The following is a 14,663-nucleotide window of genomic DNA, read 5'->3' on the forward strand; positions in this document are numbered from 1 at the left end:
GGTTTATTGAAGAAATGAGTTCTCAGTTCGAAAGCCCCATTGGAACCTAGTGAAGCATGATGCTACCATGAGCCATCTTATAAATTGTAAAATTTACATATCTCTATCATTAGCAATTGTCTTCTTTAGAAAACGTAGTTGTTGCCCAAAGAGATGATAGATCTTGTCCAAATTAGGTGGGCGAGTGTAGTGTTTTTGAGCGTTCTAGGAGCACCTCCATCACACTCATCGTCTCCTTTCGACCATCTATGGACCGAGGTTTGAAGCTTTCAATCTATTGTCATAGACTGTAGCAGTTGTAGTGGAGACAGGGTGGGTCATATAGACCCAAACAACAGCTATCCCACAAACGTCGGTGACATCATTCAGCGAAATCGAGGTAGCTGGTAAGGGGATCTCACAAACATCGGTGGCATCATTCACCAGAATCGAGTGCGTCTTACATAGGACAATTGAATTGAGTGTGTTTTTTGTACGTCCGACAGAGGATATATAGCACAAAGCTTTCATATGTTGCACTAGTTGCTACTTGTTGGCAACAAAATCGTGTGGAGAGCCATTAAACAGCTGTAGCATGGATGTAGGGGGTGAAACAATAGCATGGAGTCTCTTCCAAATCGCCTGCAACCTCCTCCCTTGAGAGAGAGACAGGCACAAATTGCTCCAGTTTGCAACTCAAAAACACAAAATCTATAGCACACTACTATTGCGCACTAGACTCATGTTGACCCAGTCTCCTTGCAACCCATAACAGCGAGAGTTGCTCACGATGATAGGTTTCAATTGAGCCTTGCTCCACCATGGAAGTCGGTAAGTCGCCATGAAAACTCTTGGAAGATCCTGCCAGAAGGAAAAGATCAAAGAATTTCTTTTTTTCAATGGCAGCAAGGCTGATGGCTGTACTTGGGGCATCGTCGTAAGACTGATGCTTTGCACCATTGGATTAACTTTTATTTTCGGTGCTCAGGATTTAGCCAAGTGGCTTAATGCTGTGGGCTTATTTGAAAAAAGCACCTTTGCTTACCGAGTAAAAAAAACATTCAAACATCACCTGTCCTACTGTACTAGCTAAGAGTGCCTTCCCGTAGCGTCTCCAAAATCGTCGCTGAGCGGACCTTCCCATAGCACGTATTTTCCCATATAGTTGCCTGAATTGCCGAAAAGGGCGAAGCAGCTGCTAGTCTGGTGGGTGGTTGAACCACCCCCCACAATGACCGCCGTGCATCTTGACCAGGGGGAGAAGGTAACTCACTACCTGTTTACCGGTGACCTACACATCGTGACCTGCAAAACGACTGCATTGGAAAGTGGCGCGAAAGGCTTCTTCATCAACTCACAGTGCCTCGCATAGGCTACCTACTCATGGTGGCCACTATATATAAAACTGCAGGCGGAATTGCGCAACACCTGTAGCTGCAAGTACCACGACGAACGACCCAGTCATTCAACAGTACACACGCTCGATAGGTTTCTCTCTCTTTCTACCTCCCTCTCTCTCTCTCTCTCTCTCTCTCTCTCTCTCTCTCTCTCTCTCTCTCTCCCATTGAACTCCACAGAAGCAATCTGACCTGCACAGTCCGCTATCTACTGGAACTCGGGCTCTCTCTCTCTCTCTCTCTCTCTCTCTCTCTCTCATGAACTCCACATGAGCAATCGGGCCTGCACAGTCCGCTGTCTACTGGAACTCGGGCTCTCTCTCTCTCTCTCTCTCTCTCTCTCTCTCTCTCTCATACACTCACACACACTACACACACACACAGAAGCATTCGGGCTTGCACAGTCCGCTGCCTACTGGTAGGGCTAGCTATTAATAATAAATTGCATAATATAGAGTATTTAAGTTATTAAATTTGGATTGTGCATTCGTTCCTGTGGCGGACCGACCAGTCTCTGTACCTAATGTGCTATGGGTTTGACAATTTGCAGGTGAAGACCTACCTCCATGGACCTCAACTCCTTGTGGTTGGATGACTCTCAAGAAAGTGTGCCCTCCACGCAAATGGAAAACGAGATGCATTTCATGGAGGAGGATTGTGAAACGCCACCGCCACCTGCAGTATCGCAACTACAGGCGGTCGCAGTGCATGCTCCTCGTCTTGTTCGCCCCCATGGAAGGCCAATACAATTCGGGGTTCGATGGCCAACATCTGTCTTTACTAGTCGGCCAGGTTCACTCCAATGCTTAGTTGCAGCTTGTCCTACACTCCATGGAACTTCGGCGTTGCCAACAAACCCTCCTTTCCAACCACACCCACCACAGTTGCGATCGCCAATTGCTCCAAATTGTGCGGTGGGTGGCGGGACAAGGTTGGCTTCGATTCCAGTCTCAAGTGATAGCAATACCGCCACTGTCGAGGGGGGATCCAACACCACTCCAACCACAACCGCTACGTTGCCCTCTTCTCGCAATGTGTGTCAGCCAGTTCCCACTAAAGCAACGTCCACAAGGGGACGTGTGAATTGGCGTCCACACGAGGTGATCATCTTGGTGGAAGCCAAAAAGAACCTAGAGGTCTGAATCATGGAAGGTGGGCTTCTAATTAGGCTAAAGGATCGATGGTAAGCGATCGCAGACATTTGTCGAGCTAGTGGTCTCCATCGCACTAAAAGTCAATGCAAGAACAAGTGGGAAAAAATCAGTGGGATGTTGAATAGGATTCGAGACTATGAGAATCACATTCCTTCGGGATGGAACCGTTTCTGGCAAATGTCTCTAGTAGAGAGACGCGATAAAGGCTTGCCGACCGATGATTTTCCTAGTGATCTCTACGACAAAATGGCTCAATTGTTTGCTGGCGATCGCAATGTGGATGTTGGAGCCAATTTTGACGACACTGCTCCAACAGGTGAGCATGGTGTCCATCTCTCTCTCTCTCTCTCTCTCTCTCTCTCTCTCTCTCTCTCTCTCTCTCTCACTCACTCTCCCTCTCTCCCTCTCTCTCTCTTTGCGTGTGTTATGTGTGTGTATATGTATGCTAAATGCTACCTTTTACCTTGTAGGGGATGACACCGAAGATGCCCACACACCAACCGATATGGGTGGCCAAGATTCTGCTGAGGACTCCTCCTCAGGGGGAGTGAAACGAAAACGTCATCCGCGAGTGCATGCTGGGACCATCAAGGATCTAGTCAAAATAACCAAAAGACTGACAACTATCTACGAGGAGTCTGAGGTTGGTCGTGCAAGGCGCTTTGAGGAGGCTGAGCGTCGAAGAGATGCACGCGAGGAGGCTAGAGACCGCCAAGCATTAGAAATCAAGCATGCCAGGCTTCAAACAATGTGTGAGGGCAGAGATGCAATTTGCTCCTCTTTGGGCGAAATTGTGAAGTGCATTGCGTTTATTCAAAGACCCCAAGACCCTCACATGGAGTAGGTTATCATCTAGGTCATCTAATGTTCTTGTTGTCTTTGTTTTTCCTCATATGGAACTTGTCCACCTTTCATTAGTCTTATCTACATTTCTATCACTCTACATTTCTACAAAATCCAGGAGCTGGAATAACACTCGTAAAGTGGAGCACAACACCCTACTGCAAAACAATAAAAGGCAACCAAAGTTGCAACCAGAATAATGCAAGTTTCCTCTATCTCTCAGTCTCTCTCTCTCTCTCTCTCTCTCTCTCTCTCTCTCTCTCTCTCATAAACAACAGGAGCTCCAACACCTCTCGTAAAGTGGAACACAACACACTGTTGCAAAACAATAAAAGGCAACCAAAGTTGCAACCATAATAATGCAAGTTTCCTCCATCTCTTTGTCTCTCTCTCTCTCTCTCTCTCTCTCTCTCTCTCTCTCTCTCTCTCTCTCTCATAAACAGCAGGAGCTCCAACACCTCTCGTAAATTGGAACACAACACACTGTTGCAAAACAATAAAAGGGCACTAAAGTTGCAAATTAAAATTAAAAATAGACCAACATTGCAATAAACCCTATTATGAAGTTAACAATACAAGGAATCTTGCGAGTATCCTCATAGAAACCCTGATATCCTCATGTATTCGAAAAGGACGTCCCTAGTGCATCCGGGGTGCATCCACGTAGCACTTGTGGGGTAGGTGCTATTGTAGAGTCATCCAACAACACTTCATCATCTGCAGCTGTTGTCCCCTGCACTCCCAAGTCCACCCATATGTTGTGCAAAGATACAACATGCCACAATTAACTTTGGTAGAAACTCCACATTTGGGTTTCGAACGTGTTGTAGACGGTAGCCCCACATTTGCTTGAGGCGGCCAAACGTGCGCTGGAGAGCTTGTAATTGAAAGTTTGTTGTTGTGCTTCATTCTCTATGACTGGAAACGGAATCACCAACCAGGGTAGGTTGAGGTATCCTCCATCACCGATGATGAACTCTCTTAGTTGATGACGACCGAAGGTGATAGCGGGGCCATTGAATATGGCATTGGATTGTGCCAATGTATAGATAGAGGAGTTTCGGAGCACTCGGATATCGTTGCACATCCCAGACATCCCGCACATGACGTCTAAGAAACGCATGTTGCTATCTACAATACCCTGTAGTGTCATAAAGTAATTGTGATCCCTGTCATACCAGTGGGTGTGAGCCTCACCTATCGGCAACTCCATGTTGATGTGCGTAGCATCGATTGCGCCGCAACAGTTCGGAATTCCCTGTTTCTCCTCAAAGCCGTCCTTTAGAGCTTGCCAACCTTGTGGAGTCCGAGGCCAACATATGATCGTCTGTTTGTGTTTCAATAGTGCATGCACAAATTGGCATAGCACTCGACACACTGTGGATTGCCCAACGCCATAAAGGTTTGCCATGTTGTGCAGTGGACCGCCGACACCCAACAAATGTAGTGAAATTGCCACCTTCTTGTGCACGGACAGTGAACGTGTTGGAACAGCTTCTCGTATTTGTTGTGGGATTGGTCGTTGTTGCAACTCCTCTGACACCAGAGCACATACATGGTCAAAGCAAGCTCGAGGAATTCTTAGGTTCTCCTCCTACTGCTGCGTTCTTTCGACGTCGCGTGCCATGAGCACAAGCCGTGATGCAGCTAATGGCATAAATTGCCACAGCTGTCAGATCCTCCTCCATTTCTTCGATTGCTTCATGGCTAGACCGCAAGGAAAGACGATTGACTTCCGCATAGATAGCCAATGCTACAATGCTAGGTTTGCTACCACTAGTGCCAAGCCGAAGGCGTTCGCAGTCTCCACTTCGTGCATTGCTGTGTTGGTAGCATATATACCCTTGCCTGTGAAAAGAAAAGGAGTGGTGACCTACAATATTCTATGCATGGACAACAGATAGATCCGCATATAAACGAATGCTGGGATCGGTGAAGAGAAAAAATGAGCTGGAGGTTGATGGTAGAGGTTGAGAAGATGCAGGTGAATATGTAGTGGCGGCAGCATGTAAGATGCTGTTGAGTTTTGCGTTGAAATAGTAGGATGATGGTTTTTAAAAGGTATTGTGTAGGCGGAAAACTGTAGCTGGGAATTGCAGGCCTCTCGCGGGCTATTTCATGAGTTTGTTGTTGAGCGCCATACTGCATGCACTGAGGCGGGCAATTTTAGCGCTATAAAATTTGAATCATGCCAAATAGCCCACAGCTATCACCCGGTTGCCCCGGCTCGTATGGGAATGGCACTATTTGTCTGGCGGTCCTTTGCAGGCGGAGCGTGCAGTCTACTGGTGGGCTTTATCTCCGTCTTATGAGAAGGCGCTCTAATGCCCCTTAGAGTCAGCTATGGCGAAGAAAGGTCCCGCTATTGACATCGACCTGGGTACCACATACTCCTAAGTAGGTGTGTGGCATCATGATCATGTGGAGATCATCGCCAATGACCAAGGAAACCAAACCACACCTTCCTATGTGGCCTTCATTGAAACTGAGTGCCTCTCAGTGACGTGGCCAAGAACGAGGTCGCCATGAATCCCACCAATACCCCCCCCCCCCCCCCCCCCCCCAAAACAAAAACCCCGGCTATGGTTACCTCTACAGAGGAGTGCCTCTGTTTCCCTTCCGTCATCCTGCAACCTGGCCTGCTTTGCTCACAGCTTCCATTCTCTCCTATCCGTGCTAGCTCTAGCAGCTATGGCAGCGCAAGCAAACAGAGCAGAGAAATCAGCGATTGGAGATCATCCATGCGCGCAACAACTGTGAGATAAGACAATGGAAAATATCGCTGCCGACCTAAAGACAAAAGTCTCATTTCTCCCCTTTTTTCTCTCCACATGTGTCAGCTGCCCAGTCGGCATACCTTCTAATTTTTATTCCTTTTCGACAATGGAGATCCATTTTTGAGTGCTTAGCGTCACAAATTACAAAAAAAGGCCATATGTCTAAAAATAATAGCGATCCATCTCCAAAGCCTGCATAACCAGCTCAGATTCTAGTTTTAGCATCTTGGGAATTTAATCTCACGACAAGCGGTATTTTGGGAATTTTGAAAAATTTGAAAGGCATTTTGGAAATTCTGACAAAATATTGTAGGTACTTTGGGAATTTTTGAAATTGAGGTGTATTTTGGGAATTTCCATAAATTAGAGGTGTATTTGGCTAAGAAAGATAAATTTCTTTAAAATGGAAAGACCATCACTTTCTTGAGCAACTTTCCTCCATCACTCACTTTCCCTCTAAGAAAACAAAGCATCTCTTAAGATTCCCTCAAATCAACCAAAAAGACTGCTAAATACATATCATTAATGACTCAAAAAAATGGCGGCCATATTTGAAAACCTTAGAATGGCATTTAGCCAAATTGAACAAGTAACATCTTAAAAGGTCCTCTCTCTACCCAATAAAATGCGCTAAATCTTTCTTGAAAGGACTACTTATGAAAAATAACTATTGATTTGTAACTTATCCACTCTATTATAAAATAGATTTTGATTTTTACAATGACTCTTTAGTTTTTGGGTTGGAATTTTCCATCGAGCTCACCTCCTCCAAAGCAAGTGTTCATGTCTTGTGTTGCATTGAAGATGCAAGTGCATCTAACCTTATTATCAATTCTACTAATGTAGTGTTTCCCTACTTTAGCTTCTCTCCTTCAACGATTGGATTAAACTCCTAGCAGCTCCCGTCAAGAATAAAAAACAAAGTCTCAAATTTCTTGAAGATGATTTGAGCTTCTCAAAATAAATTCACACCCAATCACTAGCCACTTTCTCATTTTTAGCTGCAAAACTAACAAATTTCTTAAAGAAGTTACATGGATTAACTCTACTTTCATTACTATTCATTACTTAATAAATTTCTTAAAGAAGCTACGTGGACTTAACTCTACTTTCATTACTATTCATACAACTCCATCAATTAATATCCCTGAATATTTTGAGTCACAATCTAACAGTGTTAAATGTTAAAGGCTATTAAGAATATATTTATGCTCTCTTAGTGACTTAACCCTACTTTCATTACTATTCATACAACTCCATCAATTAATATCTCTAAGTATTTTTAGTCACAATCTAGTAGTGTTAAAGGCTATTAAGAATTTATTTATGCTCTCTTAGTGAGTCCACACTCTTAGAGATGATACCTAAAGTATCCAAATGTTTCCCTTTCATCCCCCAAAACAAGTCGAGGTTGAAGGTGCCAATGTCTACAATCAACTTTGGACCCTCCTCAATAAATTATTTTTAGCACCTATCTCATTGGAAACTTGGGTTCTTTTTAGCAAACGTATGTGCTACTTGCATGAACGTGTGTCGAGCCAATATCTTGAAAAGAACGCAATACTTGGATAAAGGAGAGTTAATGAACACTCCCTTTTCCATGAGCTTTCTAGATCCATCCAAATCTTCACCAACACTAGTATCTATGGATGTATAAAAGATTTTATGGCCTTCTCCAAATCTAATATGGATTATTACTATGACTCTATCTAGAATATTTACAGGCCATACATCAACTGTACTTGTAATTTTTAGAAAAACAAAGTAGCATGTGAATCAAGTATCATCTGGTTTGATCATGCTATATGGTATATACTAAATCATTTGAAACTCCTATTTCCTAATAAAGAAACATAGTTTCACTTGACTTTAGTTTTATCTTGGCTTGGAAGACAATCCCGTAATTTGGTTTAGTGTGGATTGCTTTTATCTACTTTTGTAACATGCTGCTTGAATTCCTCAAGGGGCTTAAGGAGGATGAAGCAGGGAAGTTTTTGACCTCCTATGGTAATTACAAAGGCATCAAAATCTTGCTTGGACTTCTTAAACCCAACATGGAGGAAAACCACCCCCTCTCTCAAACACCCTATTCCTCTTACTAACACTCTCAACTCTTTTACCTCTTTATCTAACCCCTTCTATCGCTTCAAGCTCTAGTGTTGGCAGAGAAAAAATTAAAAATTTTACTAGTAGAGGAAGAGCTGAGAATCTACTTGTAAAGCATCTCCTTGATATGTAGTTGTAATTTTTGTAGGTTGTAATCACGCTAAAAGGAAGATCCTATGTAGTAAGATGGAGGATGGGGACTTCATTTTTGTTCACTGTCTCGTTTGTGAAAAAAATCTTTCAATTGTACCCACCCAAAGCCATTTTTCATGAAATTTTTCTTCAAGATTTTGGTTCTCAATCATGTCATGTTTAGATGTAAGTACATGAAGCTACTCAAAATTGATTCTTCAGTACCAAAATCTTTAAGAGATTACTCTCTTCCTATTTCTCATTATCTTAATTTTACTAGTTTTACTTTGCTTTCAAAAATAGACCAAAAAACATTACTTCTCTATATCACTCTTTAAGAACCCATGCCCAATTTAAATAGACACAAATTGCTTCTCTATATCACTCTTTAAGCACCCATGCCGAGTTTAAAAAGACACACATATAACTCTTTCCAGTTTCACTAGGTAGAGCTATGACTATACCTTCATTGGTTGCACAATTGCAGTATCCAACTTCTATACTCTTTATAATGCAGCTTAAAATTTTCAAGGAAGGAGAGACCCTCCACATGTCACACTGTGCTTCATTTCAAAGAGAACCTTTTAAAAAATTTATTTTGAAATCCAAAAGTGAAGGGTAAGTACTAGGATGGTACAAAATGAAAAGGCTTTTGAGTCCTACCAATGTAAAGTCAAAGGAACTTCTATATTTTAAATATTTTAAAGAAGGAGAAGGCCTCCATGTGTCACTCATTGGTTCACTTTAAATGTTTTTACAAAGCAAAGGGTAAAACTGACTGGAATGACCACTTGACAATCCTTTTGACAATGAAAAGTCAAAAGAAATATTTCTTTTCTTTTGCCAAAAGACTATTCACTTACATAAGAGTTAAATGTATCATGTTAAATATGCCTCATAGAAAAAAGGTAAATTAAAGGGAATTCGACTGCTCAATGCATATTTGACTTTTTAATTTGAAGATATATTTGGAAACAAAATTTCAATGGGATTTTTTCAAGACCAATATTGATATTATATTAACAAATTTTATAATTTTATATTTTAAAATTGTAAAAAATTACCCTAAACAGGCACTCCTATACTCTTTCTTAAAGCTCTTGAAAATTTGACACCTCCACGTGTCGCAAGCAAACGTGCTACCCCGTTCCCTCTCTCACCGAGTTGTTGATTGTTACGTGAGTGTGTGTATCACATGTGTGTGTGTGTGTATGAGAGAGAGAGAGAGAGAGAGAGAGAGAGAGAGAGAGAGAGTGGGAGTTGGTAAAGAGAGGAGGTTTGTGGAAAGGCCATTGTCAGATTCGACAAGAGTGCACTTGCTTGTGTGAATTTTCTTCTAAGATCTTGGGTAGGCCACTACGAACGCACGAGCATGCATGCATGTGTGTGTATGCATGTGTGTGTGTGCATGAGAGAGAGAGAGAGAGAGAGAGAGAGAGAGAGAGAGAGAATGGAGGGTATCGTTCAAAGAGAAGAAGAGAGAGGTTGTGTGAGTTAAAAGAGCAAGCCAATCAACAAGAAGAAGAGAGCAAAGAGATGTTGTGTGTGTGTATAACACACACACACACACACACACACACACACATATATATAGATAGATAGATAGATAGATAGAGAGAGAGAGAGAGAGAGAGAGAGAGAGGGAGGGAGGGAGGGAGAGAGATCAAATGATATAGAGCCACTGAATGAAATTATATATAGAGAGAGAGAGACGTTGATTTTCAACAACTATTCACATCAAAGTATCCTCGGTTTTTAGTAAAAGATAGAGAGAGAGAGAGAGAGAGAGAGAGAGAGAGAGAGAGAGAGAGAGAGAGAAGAAGAAGAAGAAGAAGAAGAAGAAGAAGATTAGTTCTACCTCCAATAAATCTGGGACTCTGAATCTATTCCTTAGAAGGGAATTTGGATAACCAATCTACTACGTGTTGGCAATAAAGAGGAATTTTTAATTGCTCTCTCTCTCTCTCTCTCTCTCTCTCTCTCTCAAAAGAGGCTTATTTGTATTACTTGAAAAATCTCTCAGAATGCTCAGATGATGATGAATCTGAGAGAACTAAATCAACAAATTGGAATTGTGAGAACCGAGTATAACTAGCTACATGCACAAATGAAAAAAAACAAAAACTACAAGAAAAGCCTCTTCTAAAGATAGTAAAATTCCATGGTAAGCTAAATGGAGAAAGGATGACAACAACCTTGAAAGATAGGCCGTTCCACCAAAACCACACTCTTCAAAAACTCTCTCTCTCTCTCTCTCTCTCTCTCTCTCTCTCTAACTATTTCCACACACACACACACACACACACACACACACACACACACACATATATATGTATATATATATATATATATATATAAGTGAAGGGTAATACTATATGAATGAAAAGCCTCAATGAAAAATCCAAAAACTTACTTTGTTTTTTTCTTTTACCAAAGACTTTCTACTCTACTAGAGTAAATAATAGAAAAAAGATAAAGTCGAGGGGGATTTTGCTTTTGAATGCGAATTTGGCTTTTGAAGATATATTTGGAATTTTTAAAAGGAAAAATTTTCAAGACCAATATTGATATTATTTTAAAAAATTGTGTAATTTTATATTTTAAGAATTTAAAAATTTATTCTAAAGACGCACTCATATACTCTGTCTTAAAGTTCTTGAAACCTCCATGAGTAACGAGCAATTGTGCAACCCCCCTCCCCTCCCCTCCCCCACTGAGTTGTTGATTATTGCGATGAGTGTGTGTACGCACATGTACATGAGATGTGGGTACATGAGAGAGAGACTAAGGAAAACTAGAAGGTTAAGTATGTTTCTACAAATAGAGAGGGACTTGCTTGCTGATGGCAAAGTTAATCTATCCACATACCAACTCCAAATGTAGTTCAAGTTTGTCACGGGGGCGAAGGTGGGGGAGAGAGAGAGAGAGAGAGAGAGAGAGAGAGAGAGAGAGAGAGAGAGAGTTGGTAAAGACGGTAGGTTTGTGAAAATCCCATTATCAGATTTGACAAGAGTGCATTCGATTGTGTGAATCGTCTTCTAAGATCATGGTTGGGCCGTTGTCAATGCACATGCATGCATGCGTGTGTGTGTGTGTGTGTGTGTTGCCACCTTCAAAGAAGGTGAGGGAGGAGAGTGCCACAATTACTTCTTCACGAGCACAATAATGTACAGGTCACATATTACTGTATATATGTACATGTTGCCACCTTTGGGAGAAGGTGAGGGAGGAGAGTGCCATAATTGCTTCTTCTTAGCCGTAGCAACGTGCGGGTCACATACTAGTGGTAATAAATGCTTCAAACAAATTTGTGATAAATGCTTTTTTGTTCACTTGTACTGTGTAACCTTTACCTGATATATAGATGATATATTAAATAAATTTATAACAATTAATCACAAAAGAAACTAACACAATTCATCCATACTTCAAGATTTATAGATGATGTTTAAAGAACAACTTGAGGACGTCTATTCGCTTGAAATTCTTAAAATTCAGAGTATTGCAGACACAATTATTTCTCTAAACGGGAAGCCCTTTATGACCTATAGCACTTATCTTACTTGAGAATTCAAACTACTAGAACCTTATACATGTAAGTTTACTACAAGAGATAGTTGGAAATGCAACAAATGTAATTTTACTAGCCTTTGAATTTGTAATAGAAAGAAGTAATAGACCTTATAAGAATTCTCTAAGTTCTCCTCGAGCAACTCATTTGTTGCGTTTGAGGAGATCTCTGAACTTATAAACAAATTCGTACACAATGGTTTCTTGAAGCCAAAAATAATACCCACAATTACTCAAGCTCTAATGAAAAGAGAATGGCATGTTATTAAGGCTAACAAAAGTGCTCTCATTAGTCTGATGGGGCACTAGGCCCCACTCTATGTGCCTGCTACCTCATAGATTGAGTGCATTAAGGATTGTGAGAGAACCAACACACACGTGCACACGCACACACGCGCACACACACATGCAAACACACACACACGCACACACGCACAGACACACACGTCATCTATTCTACCTTGAATGTAATTAGAACTACTCTTAGACCCTAGCTCTTTACCACTAATTAGTTGGATATTCTGAAACTAATTATCACATACCAGCTAAATATAACCAACTTAACAAAATACCCTGTCTTTGTATACTAATGACCAAGGGTTTACATACACAGACACTTAATCTATGTTCTACACTGAAGAACATAAACGGTTTTTTTTTCAAACAATGCATTTTAAGTCCGTATAACACTAACAAAATCGATACAAAAAACTGAAACTCTTTCTTTTTCCCTAAGATTATTTTTATGAAAAACTCACAACGGTGAGTAGATTATATTATCATAACCAAACAATTATTCCTCAACGTTTTTACAAGTTAAATGCTATTATCATAACGCTTTTACAAGTAGCATTGCTAAAAACACACAAATGAACCTGTGCTTTTTTTTTGGAGGTTTAAGTTAGATTGATTGTGTGTGTGTGTGTTTTCTTGCAGGTTTTTCGGCACCCAAGCTCTTTGTGCTTACATAGGCCGAATCTAAGTGCTCTAGCTTTTTCTTTTCTTGCGCATGCGCACGTGCGCGCGCACACACACACACACAAAGATAATCACACAGACATGCACATAAAAAAATAAATAAATACACCCATACATATATTTGCACATAATTAAAGACAATGCGTGCACACACACACACACACACACACACACACACACACACACACAGATAATCACACAGACTTACACATAAACACATAAATAAATACACCCATACATATATTTGCACATAATTAAAGACACTGCGTGCACACACATATTTTCAAATAAAATATTAAAATTAATAAAAAATTAAATTCCTCAATTTTGAAATTTTGGCTAGATATTATCATAAATAAATAAATACATTGAAATTTGTTTATCATAAATATTTAAGAAAAAAATATTGAGTTGTTTTGGTTTAAAAATTATTTATTAAAAATTATTTTATATTTATATAAGTTTATTTAAAGTTTACGTGATACTTTTAATTTGTGACCTATTGTAGGTCAAATTCTTAATTATGTTCGCGACCCATGGTTACCAAATGTAAAGTGGTTGTAAATATTAGTGTTAGGATGTTTTAATTTAGAGATCGATATAGACTTAGGTAATAGTGTTAGGGTTTGATTTGACCATCTTCGTCTGTTTAGAACTTAACATTTAGGTTAGATTATTAGCATTTGGTCATTTAAATGCGTTTATAACTTACCGTTTAGATTACATTATTACGGTTTGGCCATCTTAATTTGTTTTTCCATCTTATGGTAATAGTTTGGCTATTAGGAGTTGACCGTGTAAAGTTGGTTAAAGTTGGTCGCTCTAAATTGGCTTTGGTCGCATTATTTTGGATGATTCAACTCGTTAAGGGCTAGCGGTTTAGGGGTAGTGGCTTTTGGTTTGGCCACTAATAGTTGGTAGTCCGTGTTAGATCGCTTAGGGTAAAGAAGCTTTTGGTTTGGCCGCTAGGAGTTAGCGGTCAGTGTTAGATCGCTTAGGGTAAAGCGGCTTTTGGTTTGGCCTCTAGGAGTTGGCATTGTAAAGGTGCTTAGGGCTGGCCATGTAAAGATGCTCTAAACCAATTTAGGGTCACTTTAGTTTGGCCATTTTATTCTGCTTAGATTAAATAAATTCGAGTTAGCAGTTTATGATTTGGCCATTTCAATCTGCTCAGGGTCGATCATATAAAGGCAATTAGGGTTGGCCGATCTTAATCGACTTAGGGTTGTATAGATTTGTCCATTTTAGTCCTCTTATGGTTATTGGATTTTAGTTTATACGCTAAAAGTTGTTTGTGTTTATTCACCTAGGGATGGCCTTGTTTGGCCGCTTAGGATTGTCCGCTTAGGGTTGGCCATGTTTCAATCCTCTTAGGGCTAGTCGCTTAAGGTTAGCGGCTTTTGGTTTGGCCGCTCTAAATTATATTAGGATTCCATTAGATTAACCATTTAAATCTGCATACAGTTAATCATTGAGGATTAGCAAGTTATGGTTTTAGTTCTTCTTGGTTGGGCTATTTCAATTCGTTTAGGGCTAGCTGCTTAAGGTTAGTGGCTTTTGGTTTGGTTGCTAGAGGTTGGCCTTGTAAAGGTGCTTAGGTATGGCCATATAAAAAGGATCTAAAAAAACTTAGAATCACTTTAGCTCGGCCATTTCAGTCGGCTTATGGTGGCGCAATCTAAACCGACTTAGGATCGTATAGATTTTTCCATTTCAATCCGCTTAGG

General features: G+C 40.5%; 1 pseudogene; it reads left to right on the forward strand.

Annotated features, from left to right (window-relative positions):
- The first annotated feature begins 1,942 nt into the window (after positions 1-1,942).
- LOC147420255 (uncharacterized) lies at positions 1,943-2,589 on the forward strand (annotated as a pseudogene).
- The last annotated feature ends 12,074 nt before the right edge of the window (positions 2,590-14,663 follow it).

This window comes from Adiantum capillus-veneris, chromosome 28 (assembly GCF_014529385.1).
Source record: "Adiantum capillus-veneris isolate H3 chromosome 28, ASM1452938v2, whole genome shotgun sequence".
In the NCBI taxonomy this organism is placed as follows: Eukaryota; Viridiplantae; Streptophyta; class Polypodiopsida; order Polypodiales; family Pteridaceae; genus Adiantum; species Adiantum capillus-veneris.